At 35.0% G+C, this 17,965-nt stretch overlaps 1 pseudogene; it reads right to left on the reverse strand.

Moving 5' to 3' along the window:
• Window positions 1–6,702: 6,702 nt before the first annotated feature.
• On the reverse strand, window positions 6,703–7,628 carry LOC101721029 (olfactory receptor 7G2-like; annotated as a pseudogene).
• Window positions 7,629–17,965: the final 10,337 nt, after the last annotated feature.

The raw sequence follows: 17,965 nt of genomic DNA on the forward strand, positions 1-17,965 counted from the left end.
ATAAAAGAAATATTACAGAGGAAGATGTACATGGGAGTGCAAAGGTGGGAGTCAGAGCTGATGGCCAGGATGATGAGCAGGTTTCCTAGGATGATGGTCAGTTGCACAGACAGGAACAGGCTGAATATGAGGTGCTGCAGCTCTGACTTAGCTGTCAGTCCTAGAAGAAATTCTGAAACAACTGTTTCATTTCCATTTTCCAGAAAGTGATGAGATGAAAACATATATACCACTAAAAGTTATAATAGATAATGTGAAATAGGCAGAAAAATGGCAAAGGGAAAGGAGAAGTTTGACGGGTAAGGGAAAGGAAAGAAGAGGATGGAATTAATAAGATCTGTGAATAGGGAGGGCTGAAGGGGTTAATGGGAGGGCAGGGGAATGGGGAAAAACAAGAACTAAGAGAGATTATGTAAAGGTGTAAATTTCTAACAATGAATGTCATTATATTGTATACCTAAATGTGCCAATATAATTAATGAAATGAAAAAAGAAAATATGAAAAAGAAAGAAAACATATATACACAAACACCAACAGTGTAACATTAGAATCTGCTAGAAACCATTCCAAGGAGCTATCCTGGTTGATCTTTGGAATTTAGCCCCTGAAACTGTGAGAAAATAATTTTCTGTTAAGTATCCCATTCTCAGTTGTTTATGTTAGCCCTAGTAACATAGTTACAAAACCCCATGACCAATACCAGCCTGAAAATGCAAGAAAGTGACAGAATATTTAGTAGCAATAATTAAGTTTGAGAAGGGGAAAATTTCTGCTCTGAATGAAGTGGGATATTTCCTTGTGGAGAAAGGAAAGATAGAATGAGACCTGGGGGCTTATTGGTTCATACATTTATGTGTCAAAAAAACAACAGAGAAGAGAGACATGAGAGACACGTTTATCATCATCTTATTCTCTCTTCTCCTCTTGCATCAACCAAGATGAAATTCTTATACAATATCTACCCTCATTTTGAAACAGTAAGCATGGGGTTTTATGTTTCCTGTTCGGTTTCAGAGGAACAACGTCGAGCAGCTTGCCTGGGTAGTGAAGAATGAAGTTGTGTACTCATGAAATGCAGACAGACTAAATGAGTGACTGGGTTCTTGGATCTTCTCTGGGAGGAATATTAGCAGTTACTTCAAGACTGGGGTGAGGCTGCTGAGTAAGCTCACAACTCAACTCTTATATATGCAAAGCTCCTCCTTAGACCAGGTATTTTGCTATCACTTTAATCCATCATAGATGAAAACTATGAAGGTGAAGATTTCAGGATAATGGCTTTCCTGACCCCCGAGTTCAGGTGTACAACATTATGTTTCCTGTATTGGTCCTTGTCATTTGCATTTGACAGACCTTGTTCACATAGCATCTACTACTTCTCTACTAAATTCATGTTTCACTTGGTTATAGACTAAGTCTTCATCTATTTCATGTTATCTGGAAGCCTGATTATTATTTTAAATAGAAATATTTATGCTATATTTGTGAGTGTGAATAATGTAACTGTAATTATTAGACCAATGTTATAAAGTGCATATAGGGGCATGTTTTCTAGAGTATCATTGGTGTTGAATGAAGCTTATTTTTTGTTCTTTATATTTAACACAGAGAATTCTAGCCATTGTTCTATGATCATTGCTAATGTCCAAAAACATAGGCAGGAACATAACTGATTAAGTGGGACAAACACCTTCTTTGTTTTTTAAAATTAATTTTATTGGTACATTTATGTTATAAAATAAAATGACATTCATCATTGGAAATGTGCACCTTTACATAATTCATCTTGGTTCTTATTTTTCCCCATTCCTCTGCCCTCCCTTCAACAACTCCACCCCTCCCTATCTACAAAGACTTTGTTTTCATTTTTTGTTTTTCTCATATTAATTCCATTACCTTCTTCAATTTTGTCGTAATATATTCAATAGTTTTCTTCACATAAGGACATTATGAGTTGAATTTACATTTCTTCATTTATTTTTATTTTTGTTAGTCAATGTTGGTAGAACATATTAATTGCATTTACCATGGAGAGTTGGTGCATGGACATAACATATCTTAATTCATTTTATGTTTTCCTCCTCCTCTTTCCCTCTCTTCATTTTTTTAGTTGGATGCTAGCTCATTTACAAAAACACCAAGAGAAGACATGACCATATATCATGATATGCTCAGTAGATTCAGTTAGATGTTTGACCATAATTTCACTGGTGGAACTGATGCTCCATGATACTGTTGATTTAAAAACTTTCCATATTTCAAAACTTCTATAGTGTCATATATTTGCCAAATTATTGTACAATATTTAAACTCCATCACCATGAGTTTATAACTTACTATATATAATTTTAAATTCATGAAAGAGAAATGAGTTTCTTCAAAGTTTAACCATTATGTTTTTAGAAAACAGGTAAAATGTATTAATACTTCAATGGGCTTAGAAAACAAAGTTGTCCCATTTATGACAAAATAAAACAGAAACATGAAGAAATACTATAAAATTATGCTGATCAGAATACAACAAATATTACAAATATGGCATGATGACTGACTGAAGCAAAGGATTCTAAAGTAAGAAAGTGGTTCATCTCTGTATGTAGTGAGAACAAAATGTTCTAGGGGATTAGTTAATAAAGACAGAAGTAGAACTTATTTGAGAAATATGAGTTGACTGCTGCCCACATTCATAGTTATACAATAGAACTCTTGAAAATTTAAGAAAAGCCTCCAAGGTAGTAAATACCCTAAATATTGAATTAGGGATATGGATTTGTGGTGCTCTATGTCACAGAGCAACATGAGTCATAAATGAATTTAGCAGCAGATATTTCACTAGTGATTTCTTAGAGCAACTGTGAAATTTCCACGTGATAAATCAGTTCCAAGTGCTTAGATGCACCTCAGAAAAATATTAGATGATGAGAATTAATGACAATGAACACAGAGCTCCTCTTTGGGGTGTTTTTCTGTGGTAGGGAAAGAATGAGCCTACAACATCACCCTAAAGTAGGATGAGATGTCTAGAATACTATTTATGTTTAAAAATAAATTCATATACATTGGATGTAACTGGAGTGAACTAAGAATCCAATCAGAAAGCATGATTGGGAAGACAGACAAGGAAGATTCTAGAGATCTATTTAGCAGTTAATTAGAGCAATGAACTTGTGGGAGTGTTGTGTTTAAGGAGAGCACATACAACAGAACATATTTCTCTGAAGAATCTATGACAAGTAAATTGTCTTGAAAGCAAAAGTAATTTAAAGTTATCAGTAGTGTAACTTTCCAAAGAACATCACCACATGCAGAGTTTGAACAGATAGCCATTTTTTCCATCATTTGGAGAGTTTATAAGATTCAAGGACAATTTCAGAAAATATACATAGGGTATCTGCTACATATCATTTCAAAAAGCCAGGCCAATATAGATGCCAAATATAGAGAAATTTGGTATATGATAAGGACATCATTACCTACTTTGTGCAAGATTTTTATCAGAATATCAGAAATAGAAGTTCAACAAGGAACACAAGACTATATTGCACTCTGATAAGTTCAATTTTGCCAAAATGTACAATATTTCTCCAATCTCTACATCACCACAACATTCACTTAATTATATTCATATTTCATGGTTATACCTTTACATGATCTCATTCTGTTTCCTAAAACATATAATTCATAGAATTTCTCATCACCTAAAAGGCCATAATTTTTTATTCCATTGGGTTGAAATACTTGGAAATAAGATTCTGAAATAGAGATTGCTAGTGAAATCAGGGTGTGCAGCTGGTGTGAAATGCTGAGGGAGATGAGAAGGAACCTTGGTGAGGACGAGGGATAAAGTAAGCTGTGACCCTATCTTAGACAGTGGCTTTTGACCCACCATGAAGAAGCACCTTTAGTTTCATCAAGGACTTGAGAGTCATGTCTTGAGAATGCATAGTTTAGTCATTGATGCAGTCCTGGGAAGGGCAAGTAGCTGTAGCTGCAGTGAATCTTTTCTACTGAGCAAAACCAGAAGGAGAATGAGAGGGGAGAGGGTTGGGCTCTCTGCCAGCAGTACTCGCAATAGCTGGGGTGAGAATTCCATCCTTCCTGACAGGAGGGACAGTGTCACAATCCAATATCTACTACACTTGTCTTTTTTTGCATGTTGTCTATTTTTTCTCTCATGGATGAATGCTCCATGTACCAAGATTTCTATCACTTTTGAAGCATTATATTATCAATTTAGAGCAAGGCAATACTGTGCTTCACTCCATTTTGATAAATGAATACATATAATATATGCATGGTTGGATGCATAAATGTGTACATTAGGTATCTCCTATATGATTCAGCTTATTTGTAGGGTAGAAAGCATTACTGTATATTTTGTCAATAGATGGAGACAAAATATTTGAAAAAAGTAATATCCATTCATGATAATAAAAAATACAAAGAGAGAATTGAAGAAACTATTTTAAATAAGTAGAGGGCATATAAAAATAAAGTCAATAAAATATTGAATAGTTAAATATTAAATGAATCCTTTTTGAAATCAAGAATATAAAACAAAAGCAACTATCATCATCATTCACATTCAAACCACAGAGGATAGATTTGAGCTACAATGAAGAAATGAATATGGTAGAGTATATAATTAGTATCCATGTAAAATACCAAATATTCCACCAAGACTGTCTCAGAAATCAAAAACAGGACAAAGTTGCTTATAAAGTAAAAATACACTTACCACGTTATTCAGAGATTGCACTGGGGTATACTTCCAAAGGAAAGAAAATCATTTAAATGAAGAAATATTTATTAAAGCACTATTTATAATGGCCAGAATATGGAATCAATGAAGGTGTTCACACACTGAAAAATGAATAGAGGAAATATGATTTATATACACTAAGAAAAATTATTCTGTCCTATGCAAAATGCTGCTTTGTGCATGAATCTAGAAGAAATTTTGTAAAGTGAATGAAGTCAGGGACAGAAAGATGAATAGCACCTTTCCTCACTCATGTTGTGGAAGCTAAAAAATTTGATCTCATAAAAGTAGAGAGTAGAAGTCCGAACTGATAGGAAGAGTGGAGAAAAAGGATTGATCTAGACAGGAGCAACAAGTCCTCACATTTCATAGTAAGTCATGGTAAGTAGAGTCTCCAACAATTTACTATGTATTTCAAAATAATTAGAGGAAATTTGTTCAAAGATTACCAATGCATGGATGTGATAAATGTTTGAAAAGTTAAAAATTTTAATAAACTTGATTGGATCACTCGTCATATTGTACCCCATTAGGAAATATGTACCAATGTTACATGTCAGTTATAAAACAGTTTATGAATCGCAACTTATAAAGATTACCTCTGCATTATGAGATCAGAAGTAGTAGTTATTTTTATGATTTTTATTATGTCAAACATTGTACTGTCTCATTTTTCAACTTACTAGCAATATATAAAAACTTACAAAATGATTAACTGCGATGTTAGAATGGAGGTACTCAAAAGGAAAAGGAACGTTTTGCCCTAGTGTGCACACACATGCATATAAACACACACACACACACACACACAAAACACGGTGGCTTCAACAGTTGGTATTTATTTTACTGCAGTTTATTTACTCACCACTTTACATGTTTATTTTAAAGATTTTTACAGTATTTCCGTTCAATATTGACTTCTCATACATCTTCTGAGAGATGAAGAATAAACAAAAGATTTCCCACTAATTCATTAGTCATCTTTGTATTTCTGGGTACCAGGTCAAAATATGACACCTAAAATTGATTGTGGTGTCCCATGACCAGAAAGAGAAAAGGCACAAGAATGAAACTCATGGAAGAATGAAAGAACCCCAGTGGCTTCTGCCTGGATGCACATTTGAACTCTGATGTACTCAATATGATTATCTGAATACTTTGACCTACTTTAGTGTTTTTATTTTTTCTTATTTCAACTAAATCCATCCTCAGAGGTGCAACTGAAAGATTTCATATGCATATCAAATGCTAAATACAGATTTTAAGTCAGTTTCTTGAATTAGGAAGCCAAATATTGCGCATGCTGTTGGTGCTATGCAAGCAATATATTGATGACTGTGCTTATTCATTAATGGGTAAAAATCTCACAATCATCTCAAATCACTAACATTATCAAAAATGAAAATATTATGGGGTGGTAAAACAGAGTATGGAAAATGGTGCTATTACCTTAGAAAGGTAATTATTCTACTCAAATAATTACTTCACAGGATATAAATGTCACCTTCTTTCCCACAAAAGAGGCTTTCTACTAGGATTCATTTCTCATGGACCTAACAAAATGATGAGGAAACAATTCTCTAGACCAGATCACAGCTTGACTTTAATTTTCCTGTGTGGTCCAACTCTTCCAACTTGCCCCTTTTGAAAGTGCACCACAAAAACATCTTTTGTTATTAAAACTAGTTACAATGCTTTAGGCTTTTCTTCTGTGGAAATTGAGCAAAGATGTTGTGTTTAGTGATTCAAATGGTATGGCAAAGATAAAAGAGATGGACCTACAGCAATGGCAGGATTCAAGGCAAGATTAAGTTATCTGGTCATTAGGTCATCTCAAAATTTTAAGTTAAAGTAGTGAAAAAAATCATTCATTCTGAATCTCTAGGAATCTTGTCATTGTGACTTCCTCTGGAAATACAATTTCAAAGGGAATGACACATCATAGAAAAGTTATCCTACCAGGGAGTTTCTTCAAGGTTTCTTTTATGACCCTACTACTCAGGCTATAGATAAAAGGATTCAGCAACTGAGTAACCACAGAATACATCACTGAAGCAACTGAAAACTTCCTTATTGAATCTGTAACTGCAGCACTGATGTACACCCCAAATCTTGTCCCATAAAACAAGGACACAAAAGAGAGGTGAGACCCACAGGTGGAAAAGGCTTTATACTTTCCTTTTGATGAGGACATCCTCAAAATAGAGGACATGATTTGAATGTAGGAGAAAATTAACCCAAAAACAGGAACACCAGAAAATAGGCTAGCCACAATATATACCAGGATATTATTGATGAGGGTGTTAGAACAGGCGAGCTTGATGAGCTGAGCAAGTGCACAGAAGAAATGGGGGATTTCCAGGTCTGTGCAGAAGGACAGCTGTAACAACAGAGTGTGGACCACGGCATCCACAACACTAATGATCACAGTGCACAGAACTAGCAGGACACAGAGGTGGGGGTTCATGATGACTCTGTAGCTGAGTGGATGACAAATGGCCACATAGTGGTCATAAGCCATCACTGCCAGGAGAAAATTTTCCAAGACAGTACAAACCAAGACAAAATAGACCAGACTGAGGCATTCTGTGTAAGTGATGCTCTGATCCCAGGCTTTGATATTCAGCAGCATCTTTGGGATCATTGTTGTGGTTAAACAGATGTCATTAAAGGATAGGTTGGAGAGGAAGAAGTACATGGGGGTGTGCAGGTGGGAGTCAGAACTGATGGCCAGGATGATGAGCAGGTTTCCCAGGATGGTGATCAAGTACATGGTCAAAAGGTTGAAGATGTGGAGCTGAAGTTGTGGGTCGTCAGCCCCAGGAGAAGGAATTCTGAAATGATTGTTTGCTTTCTAGCTTCCATGTTTCTGATGAATCTCAGAGGAAATGGGGTTCAAAGAATAAAATGAGTGGACTACAAGCAGCAGCAGGAATGTTAGAAAACCATGACTACAGATATCCAGATCTCTAGACTTCCAGCTTTTAAAATAAGAAAATAAATTTCTACTATTAAGCACCTCTGTCTGTGGTACTTAGTTATCACCACAGCCTTAACAACTAAGAGAATCATCAGAATCCTTGCCCAATACCTTCACAAGAATACACATAAATGTCAGAATATTTTTGTAAACATCATAATGTTTGAGAAGATACAGATTCTGTTCCAAAGGAAACAGGCCCTGTTCTTTTACAGATTAGATTAAGCAAAGGAAAGGAGTGTGAGTATTGACCCAAATGTGTAGTACAATGTGTCAGACAGACAACAGGGAGGTGCATCGTGGGTGGTTATGTACCACAGTAATTCCCTTCCCTTGGTTCTTAGCTTTCCTCAGTGGTTTCTAGGATAAAATTCACCTGGTTGGTTTCAAAAGCACAGATATTCAGCATCTCATCTGGATATTGAAGTTGGAAGATGTATCCTCAGCAAGGGAGAACAGACTAAACATGTCAACGGGAGCTGATCAGAAATATCTCATTGCACAGATTCACTTATATGAGAAAACCAAAGTAAAAATAAAGTAAAGAGGAAAATAAAATATAAGTGATAGATAAGAAACTGAGAAATAGACCCTTTGCAGTCTGGAAGGTGACCTGGGATGGAGGGAGATGGAAGGAAGAAGAGGGGAAGTGGAATTTAAAATGAAAAAGATGCAATACGTATCTGTACCAAATGCACACAGTGAATGGATTCACTATATATCACATATATGCACTAATAAGCAATATAAATTTTTTAAAGATACAAATAAAGAATAATTATCTCTGAGAGGAGGCTCAGGTAGTTTTCAGACTGAAGGAGGGCTGCTGAGCGGGGTTACTCAATGACTCCTCTTGCCTCTTTATTTCAAAGAGATCAATATCCAAAGCACCTCATTAGACCCGCTATTTTAGTATAAGTCTCCTCCCAGGAGTACTTGTCCTTGAGGACTAATGCTACACAAGAGAACGATTCAGCATGGTGGTTTGCCTGACCCCTGAGGCCAGATACAGAGCATTCACTTTCTCTTTTCTATTCATCTCTATTATATGACACCATATCCATTTATCAATCCACCAATAACAAATTCCTATACTGACTTCAAGTTACAAATGAAGGAATCTCTATATAATTGTTGATATCTGCAAGACTGATATCTATTTTAGGTGAGAAATATATCTTTATATGTGGAAGTAAATAATATAGTTATAAATATTAAGTAAAATACTAAATACACAAATATTTAGTTATGTATTCTGTATCACTTATGTGTACTGAATTTTAAGTTTGGGGTTTTTTGTTAACACAGAACATTTTAGTCTATTTGCGAACTCAAAACTGATTGCCAAAAATGTATGCAGAACATGACTCCATATCTGGAATCCCATGAATACATTTTCCCTACTGTCAGAATGATTGCCAAGGTTTTCTTCACAGATGAAGACTGAGTTGAAATTATATGTATTCATTTTTATTTGAGGTATAGTTAGGTTACAAAATCACCACAAATCCTAGTATGCAGATATGTGCACATACTGAATACATTTGTTCAGATTCCAACAATCATTTATGGGTTAAGTGGTGCTTCATAATAATGCTCACTTTAAATTAGTCTTTTATATTCTAGGACTTCCATATTTTCACGTTTATCAATGTGCCTTCTACCATAACATCTCATTCTGTGTGATTTACAATTTCCAAGATAGAAACAAAATTTAGTTCAAAATGGCATTGTATTGTCTCATTTCACCATTTTAATGCAATTCACTTTTTCTTCCATTAAGTTTATTGGTACATTTTTGGTATATAATACAGTTACACTCATCATTGGAATATTGTAGCTTTACATGTTTTATGTCAGTTCTTATATTTCCCCATTCTCCTGCCATCTCTTCACACCTTCCACCCTTCCCTTTTTACAAAGGGGAAATAGCGAAAATGGGAATCTGAAATGAACAAATGTTTCTCAGATAAAGAAGTAAAAGCAGCAAATAAATATATGAAAAAATGTTCAACATCACTGGTCATTGGAGACATGCACATATAAACAACACTGAGATTTCAACTCACCCCAGAAAGAATGGCTGCTATCAAGAAATCAACCAATAACAAATGGTGGTGGGGCTGTGGGGAAAGAGGAACCCTTCTTCATTGATGGTGGGAGTGTAGACTGGTGCAACCAGTTAGGAAATCAATATGGAGATACATCAGAAAACTATTATTAGGGCTCCCATCTGACCCAGTTATTCCTCTGCTGGGTATCTTCCCAAAAGAATTAAAAGAATCATACCACAGTGATATATGTGCACCTATATTTATAATGGCACAGTTTGTAATAGCTAAAACTTGAAAACCACCCAATTGCCCATCAACTGGAGACTGGATAAACAAGATGTGCTTTTTAATAAAATAGAGTACAACTAAGCCATAAAGAATGAGAAACTAGAGACATTTATAGCTAAATGGATGTACACTGAGGCCATATTCTTAAGTGAAATAAATAGGACACACATGTATAAATACTGAATAGTTTCTCTGATGTGGAAAACTAAAAATGGAAATAAGGAATAAAATGTATACTTGACAATGTGAAACGGGAAGAAATGTCTAAAGGGGTAGGGGAAATGGGAGGGTTAGTGGAAAGGAAGGAAAAGCAAAGAAAAAATATGAGAAAAGAAAAAAATGCCATTCACTTTTTAAAAGAAAAATATGTACCAACTCCACATGTTGAATGTAATCAAAATGTACTTCAAAGATGTACTAAAGAAGATTACTATTAAAAAATAGATAATATATAAAAATTAATCAATGAGGTTATAAAAAGCTCAACTTTTCCAATCACCATTATAGCAATAACATGAAAAGTAGGAGAATATAGTCATGGTTATCAAAGCAAAAGAATGAATGAATGAAAGTAAAATGGTAAAACATCACAGTGAATGAGCTGAAGGTAAAGAGCTCTATTATTTATCTCTAGGAGCAGAAAATACTCCTTTGGTTCTAGAAGGGTGTTAATCATTGAGGACATGTGCAGCACTTAAAAAATTATTTATACAGACAGGGATAGTGACAAACACCTGCAATACCTGCACTCAAGAGGATGAAGCAGGAAGATCGTAAGTTCAAGGACATCTGGGTCCACATAGTTAAGGCTGGCCTGGGCTACACAGTCTTTGTCTTAAAAATACATGTTTGCAAATTGAAAGAAGAACAAGAGATGGAAGAAGAGGAAGGGAAGGGAATGAAAAAAGAATTAAGATGTGTATGTACATGTATCAACCTAACATAAAGAAGGTAATCACTGTGTACTCCAAACATATACTAATAAAAAATGAGTTACCATGTGTTAGGTATTATGTTCCAGCAATAGGAAAATTGACTAATACAATTGGGATTGTTGGATTTGTATGGTAGTTCTAGTTTTATTTTTTTTTTGAGGACTCTCCATATTGTTCTCCATAACATCTCTAATAATTTACGTTCTCACTAACAGTGCACAAGAGTTCCTTTTTCCACTTTTTAGCCAGCACTTGTGATATTTTATCTTTTTCATTATACCTATTCTCACCAGAAGGATATGGCATGTAATTTTATTCTAATTCTGGCAGTAGGGGAAGAGGAGATGCTCTCACTGTATTTTCCAGGTCACCCTTGAACTCATGGGCTTAAGAGATCCTCCTACTTCAGTCTCCTCGGTAGCTAGGACACATTCCACTGCACTAGACTTTTCATTCATTGTGGTATGATTTCTCTTTCTTCTAGTTAATGATATTGCACATTTTTACATATATCTTACCTACTCCTATGTGTTCTTTTGAAAAAGACTATATATTAGCCCATTTTCAACTGGATTTTTTATTCCTATGATTTATGCTACTGTACATCATGGATTAACAGCACAATTCACAATAACTAACACCCTAGATGCCCATCAACAGATTAATGAATAAAGAAAATGTGGTATAGACACACAAGGGAACATTATTCTGCCACAAAGAAGAATAAAATCATGACATTTGGAGGAAAATAGATGAAATTTGTGAGCATATGGCTAAGTGAAATAAGTTAGACATGGAAAGTTAAATATTACATGGTTTTTCTACTACACAAACTCAAAAATATAAATAAATTAAATGTATGTAATAGAGTTACTTGGAAACAAGAGGAAATCTTTGAAGATGACAAAGGGTATCAAGGATAGAAATGAATTTAGAGGGAGGAGTTAAAGTGATTGAAGATGGTCAAGAATAAAGACAAAGTCAGATTTGCATACCATGTTGAAATGTATTTAGTCTTTATGTTATCTAACCACTTTTGAAAAAATATACTGGTAGGAAAATTAGTGTTCTGGTTCAGCATTATTTCTGTCATTTTAACTAATACTAGAAACTCAAGATCATAGAAGTTGACACAATCACAGTAAAGAAGATGTACCAGCAATGAGATGTCTCAAGTATTCCTTTATTTCCTTGTTCCTCAAACTGTAGATAAAAGGGTTCAGCATTTGGGGGATCACAATGTACATCATTAAAGCCAGTCCGTTATTAACGGACGAGTCCCTGAATGCAGAACTCATGAATACACACACACAAAGCTGTCCCATAGAATAAGGAAACATCAGGGAGGTGAGACCCACAGATGGAAAAAGCTTTGTGCCTTCCCCTCTACTGACGGGATCCTCAGAAGAGACAATTTGAGTATAAGAAAAAATGATCCCAGACCAAGGAACACCAGAAAATAGGCTAGTACCTAAATACATCAGCAAGTAATTGATGATGGTATCAGAACAAGAGAGCCTGATGACATGAGCAAGTACACAGAAGAAGTGAGGGAATTCTAGGTCTGTGCAGGACAGCCACCGTGCCATCAGACTGTGAGGCAGGGTATTCACGGGAGAGTAGAACTTGCAGGACAGAGTCTGGGCTTCATTATGTGCATGTACCTCAGTGGGTGGCAAATGGCCACATAGCAGTCATAGATTATCATTGAAAGGACACAATTTTCCAGGCTTCTAAAAATCAACACAAAACTAACCTGGGAGAGGAAAGTGGTGCAGGTGATGCTCTGATCCTGTGTGTGGATGTTAAATAGCATCTTTGAGATGGCAGTGATGCTTTTACAGATTTCATTGAAGGACAGTCTAGAGAGGAAGAAGTGCATGGGGGTGTGAAGGTGGGAGTCAGAGCTGATGGCCAGGATGATGAGCAGGTTTCCCAAGATGGTGACCAGGTAGATAACCAGGAACAGACTGAAGATGAGAGGTTGCATTTCTGGATCATCTGTAAGTCCCACAAGAAACAATTCTGAGACAAGTGTTTGTAAGCTCCATGTTGCTGATAAGTTTTGCAGAAAAGATGTGTCAAAAATATGAAATGAATATTTTCTATACAAGTAAAAGCAACATCTAGGAACAGCTTAGGTTTAAAAAACCTTTGCACCATTTTTCACTTATTGTTGATAAGCTCTGGGGATGAGAACCCACAATGTATGTTTTAACAAACACTCCAGCTGATTTTGACATGTCTAAGATTTGAGAATCAGAGCTTTAAAAAAAATTTTACCATTTATTTTTGAACCATTTCAATATGAAATTATCTCAAATATTCTCTCTCACCATTTATCTTCTCTACATGTCCTCTACATTTCACTCCCTTTTCAAATACCAGTATTTTTTCACATATTGTGCCAAGTATTGAAATCTTTACAAAAATAAGACATGGATGTTCCATTGCAATTATTCAGTACCTTTACACTAAAAGAAAGGTATGAATGAGTTTAAATATCTAGCTTCTAGAATAACAGTCTCCAAATTTTTCACACCTCAGATGGACTAAAATTACAGATGAATTAAAGTTTCATTCCTATGAACCTAGGAGGACATGTCATAAACTGTTCAAATTGGCTGACAGCTAAGTTGACTTTCTTGAGGAGTTACTGCTAAAGTCTCTGAAGAATACATAAACAGCATTCCTAATCATGAAGGTCCTGTATTTCCCCCTAAACTTTTCTGTGTGAAGATAGTTCCTACTCTTACCTTGATTTTTTGTGAGCCCCCTTCTCCTCATTAATTTAAGCAGGTAGAAAACATTCATCCAGAGGGACATGATGAAAGAATAGCAAATGTCCATAACTTGAAGCCCATAAGTCACTGCCTCGGAAATAGAAGCTAAAACAATATGATTTAGCAATTAACTCTGAAAGAATGTGGGTAACTATGTGGATGACATGTGTGGCCTGATCCTAAGAGAAATTCTTCCCTTAATTAAGTAGGTGGGCCACCATGAAATAAAATAAACAAATAACTAAATACAAGGAAGAATGAAATACAGACACTCCTGGAAAAACATAGATGAAAAATTTGTTGGTCTTTGGAAGACAGACACTTGTAAAATAACAGAATGAGATAATCAGAAGTGTTCTATCCAGAGTGTAAGTGAAAAGCAATGATCTTCCCCTCATGGAAAAAAAGCAGCTATGACATGTGGTATCACATTAGACTTACACTCTCCAAAGATGCGGGAACCCGCATCAGCTTTATGAATGGGAGAAATCGTCAACTGGATGAAAAGCCTGAATGTCCTCACTGGATAATGGAAGTGCTATTTATCAGATATGTGGTAACCATTTGATGGTGTACACTTCTCTGGCTATCACATTGTATGACAAATATTTACAACCTTTATTTATGCAAATATACCTCATTCAATATGGGAGAAGAGAACCTCATTATTATATTTGCAAAAATATGAGATAAATAGAACAAATCCTGTCAAACATGGGTGAAAATGTGGGTTTCCTGTTGTGACAATGCCTATTGTGTATGTGTGTAGAGAGAGGGAGAGAGGTGAAACAGAAGAGACAGATAATGTGTGTGTGTGTCTTCAGTAAGAAAGAACACAAGTTTCATCTTTTAGAAGGTAATGATAAGTTGTGGCAGTTATGTCAACAGGAAAAAAAGAACATCTGTAGCTTGATGTATCTAAATTATAGGTAAGAATTTATGTACTGAAAAAACCTCTGGGAATCTTGGTTATGCAGAAAATTAAAGAAAGAAAGAGACATCACTGATACCAACTTTTGTTTGGCCTGAACATATAAATAGCAAAGAAATTGTATTAAAATAAATTAATTAAAAGCATGAATCACAATAACTATGAGTACTTATAGTGTATACCCTGAAAACTAAGTATTTTGGACTTTAATGTGCATACATATTTTTGCTGTAGATCATGTATGCATAATAGAAGATCAAATAATAATGCAGGACTAACCATAAGTATTTCACAAACTTCATCTATTTGCCTTAGGTATTTTTGTTGCAAGAAATAATAAAGGCTTATTTCAGACACTTCACCCCTTCACTGTGCATATTTATATGATTTTCATTTTATTTTTTCTCAAGGGAAATCACCACAATATTATCTTTTAAATCTTTTAAATGTTTTATACACAGGAGATATATATATATGTCTCCTGTGTATATATATATAATATATATATAGTGTATATATATATCTATATAATCACATGTACAATGTAGAGTCATGCATGGGAATAATACCATATTCTTGGCATGCCTTTGGGAAGGATGAAGAGGAATATAGGTGATACTGAGATGAATTCTTTATGCTTCTTATTTCATTGTTTCATTTTTAAAAACCTGAAATGAATATGAAAAAAGGTCCACATTCTTAGTTTTGAAGAGCAGTGACACACGGTCAAGTTTTTGTTGTTGTTGCTCTTTTCATTTTTGTTAAGGATACTAACTCTGATGCTCCTGTTTAAAGTATTTAGTAATTTTAATAAGTAAATCTCGGGGACTAGGAAACTACTTACCTCTCTGAACCTCTGCACCTCTCTGCATCTCTACCTCCTCTCGAGAATCCTCACACCCCATCTTCAGGATTGAAACAAAACTCTCTGCATATTAATAAACCCACAACCAGCATATGGGAAAAGATAGGAATAGATTATAATGTTGTGAAATCTGTCTCCTTCAAAATTCATATGCTCATATCCTAATCCCCAATATAGTAGAAATGACCGCATTCGGAGATCTACCTTTGGAGAGATTTGTACATGTACCATCTCCCCAATATGAATGTAATAATTATTTTCTGAAAATATGTACTAATAGACATAAAAATAAAAATGTAAATATGGATATCAGGCATTATTAGCTCTATCTTGCTTATGCAAATGTTAACTTTATTAGTTACAGAAATAAAGCCAAAACTGCCTTGAAAAAAGAAAACTTATTTAATTAAAAATCTGATCATTAGAGTGAACTCAAATTCAATATGATTGTGTTTCTTTTATTAAGAGAAGTTTAGGACACAGACACCCACAGGAGGAAGAGCACAGGAATACACTGAGCGAAAATACCTATCCACATCCCAGGGAGAGAGACCTCAGGGAGAGCCAGCTTCCTCTGTATCCTAATTCAACCATTGGTCTCCAGAACTGTGATAAAATAAACTTCTGTTCTTGTCCTAACCAGTCTACTACTTTCTTAGAATAAATTTATGCAAATAACAAATTGAGCGATACACTCCCATCAGCACCAAAACAATTCAAATAAATGTGAGAATATTTTATCAAACTCATAATTTGAGATGGAACAGATTTCTATTTAGGAGGAAAATAGACCCCGCTGCTGTGAAGAGAGAGCAGGTGTCTTGCAGAATGAAAACTTGGTGAGTAATGGTCAAAATGTAAATTAGAATGTGTCAAGAAGATGACAGTCATGTGGGCTTGTGAGCCACCTGTTTCTCACCATCTTATGTGTGCACTTTTATGATGGGTTCCCCTGGATGAAATTGTGGCAAAAGATCTCCCTTCAGTCCAAGTCATAAACTAAGGGCTTTTAGGTTACCTGATTGCATTCAGTGAAAGTAATGCTCAACATCACACCTGAATGTACCAAACAGAAGACCTGGGTCAAGAGAGAAAGACTCATGGACTTAGTGGGCTTTGGAGCAAATGGGCACATCATCGGGAAACAGTGCAGCTGTTTCTACCTGACTGCGCAGGGATTTGGGGTAAGATACCGGCCAATTCTTACAGTGCCTCTTTCCCTCAGGGCTCAATATCCCCAGCTCCTTATTAGATCAAAAATGTTTGTAGCATTCTGATCCCAGCCGATATATTCTGAAAAACCAACTGTGTAGATGTCAGGAACTCACAATGGCTGATTCCCTGACCCCTGAGGGTAGATGTGCCTTCAGGATTTCTACTCAACTCCATTTCACCTATCTTGTGCACATATCACATGGAACATTTTATTGCCTATATTTCATAATAGCAAAAAGTCTAATTCAAATCCAGGTGTTAAAACACACATATATAAATAGCTATACATCTAGATAGGTATAGTACAATTAAAAATATTCAGAAATGTTTCTTCACAAGTGTATAATGTCTTGAACCATATTTGTCTTCTATGTATTTATCTCAGAACATACCATTTTGACTTTTTTTAAAGGAATATTTTCCTAGTTATAATTCATGAAATTTTTCAATTCTGTCACATATATTAAATGTACATTATTTAACATTAGAAAACAATGAGTTTTCTTTATGGCAGGCTAGTCTTCCCTCATGTGTAAATACCATGTTTCCTTTATCTATTCATCTTCTGATGAAAAATAGGCCAATTCCAAGATTATTTTTTATAAATTGTTCTGTTATAAACATGAGTATGCATGTATCACTGTAGTATGTTGTCTTTACCTGTTTTGCAGAGATACCTGGAAGAGGAATATCTGTGTGAAATGGAATTTCCATGTACTGCTAAAAGGGGATTAAGAAATGACTGGAGAAGAAGGGAAAGGTAAGGGGTTGAAAAAGGAATGAAAATGCGTTATGCATGTGACCCAATTCCCCATAAGGAATGTAAACATTATGTGCTACAGACATGTACTAATAAAAGCAAAACAAATATAAAGAAAGTACATGAGGTGAAAATAGCAACACATGATTAATTAACATGATTAAAAAATTACCCAAGACTGAGTGGTATGCAAATATCTATATGAGATTTGACTAGATTCCAACTTGCACTTCATAGCTCATTAGTACTCATTCCTAAAACTTCGCTGATAAAAAATGATGTACTTTCATTTTATCAACATAATTTATAATATATTAACTTTTTCTCCATATATTCTGTTGATATATAATTTTGAAATGTGCTACTAAAAATCATCTTTTAGGAAGACAGT

The sequence above is a fragment of the Heterocephalus glaber genome, unplaced genomic scaffold (assembly GCF_053883595.1).
Source record: "Heterocephalus glaber isolate CG9 unplaced genomic scaffold, H.glaber_assembly_v1.0 deba00001733, whole genome shotgun sequence".
NCBI lineage: Eukaryota > Metazoa > Chordata > Mammalia > Rodentia > Bathyergidae > Heterocephalus > Heterocephalus glaber.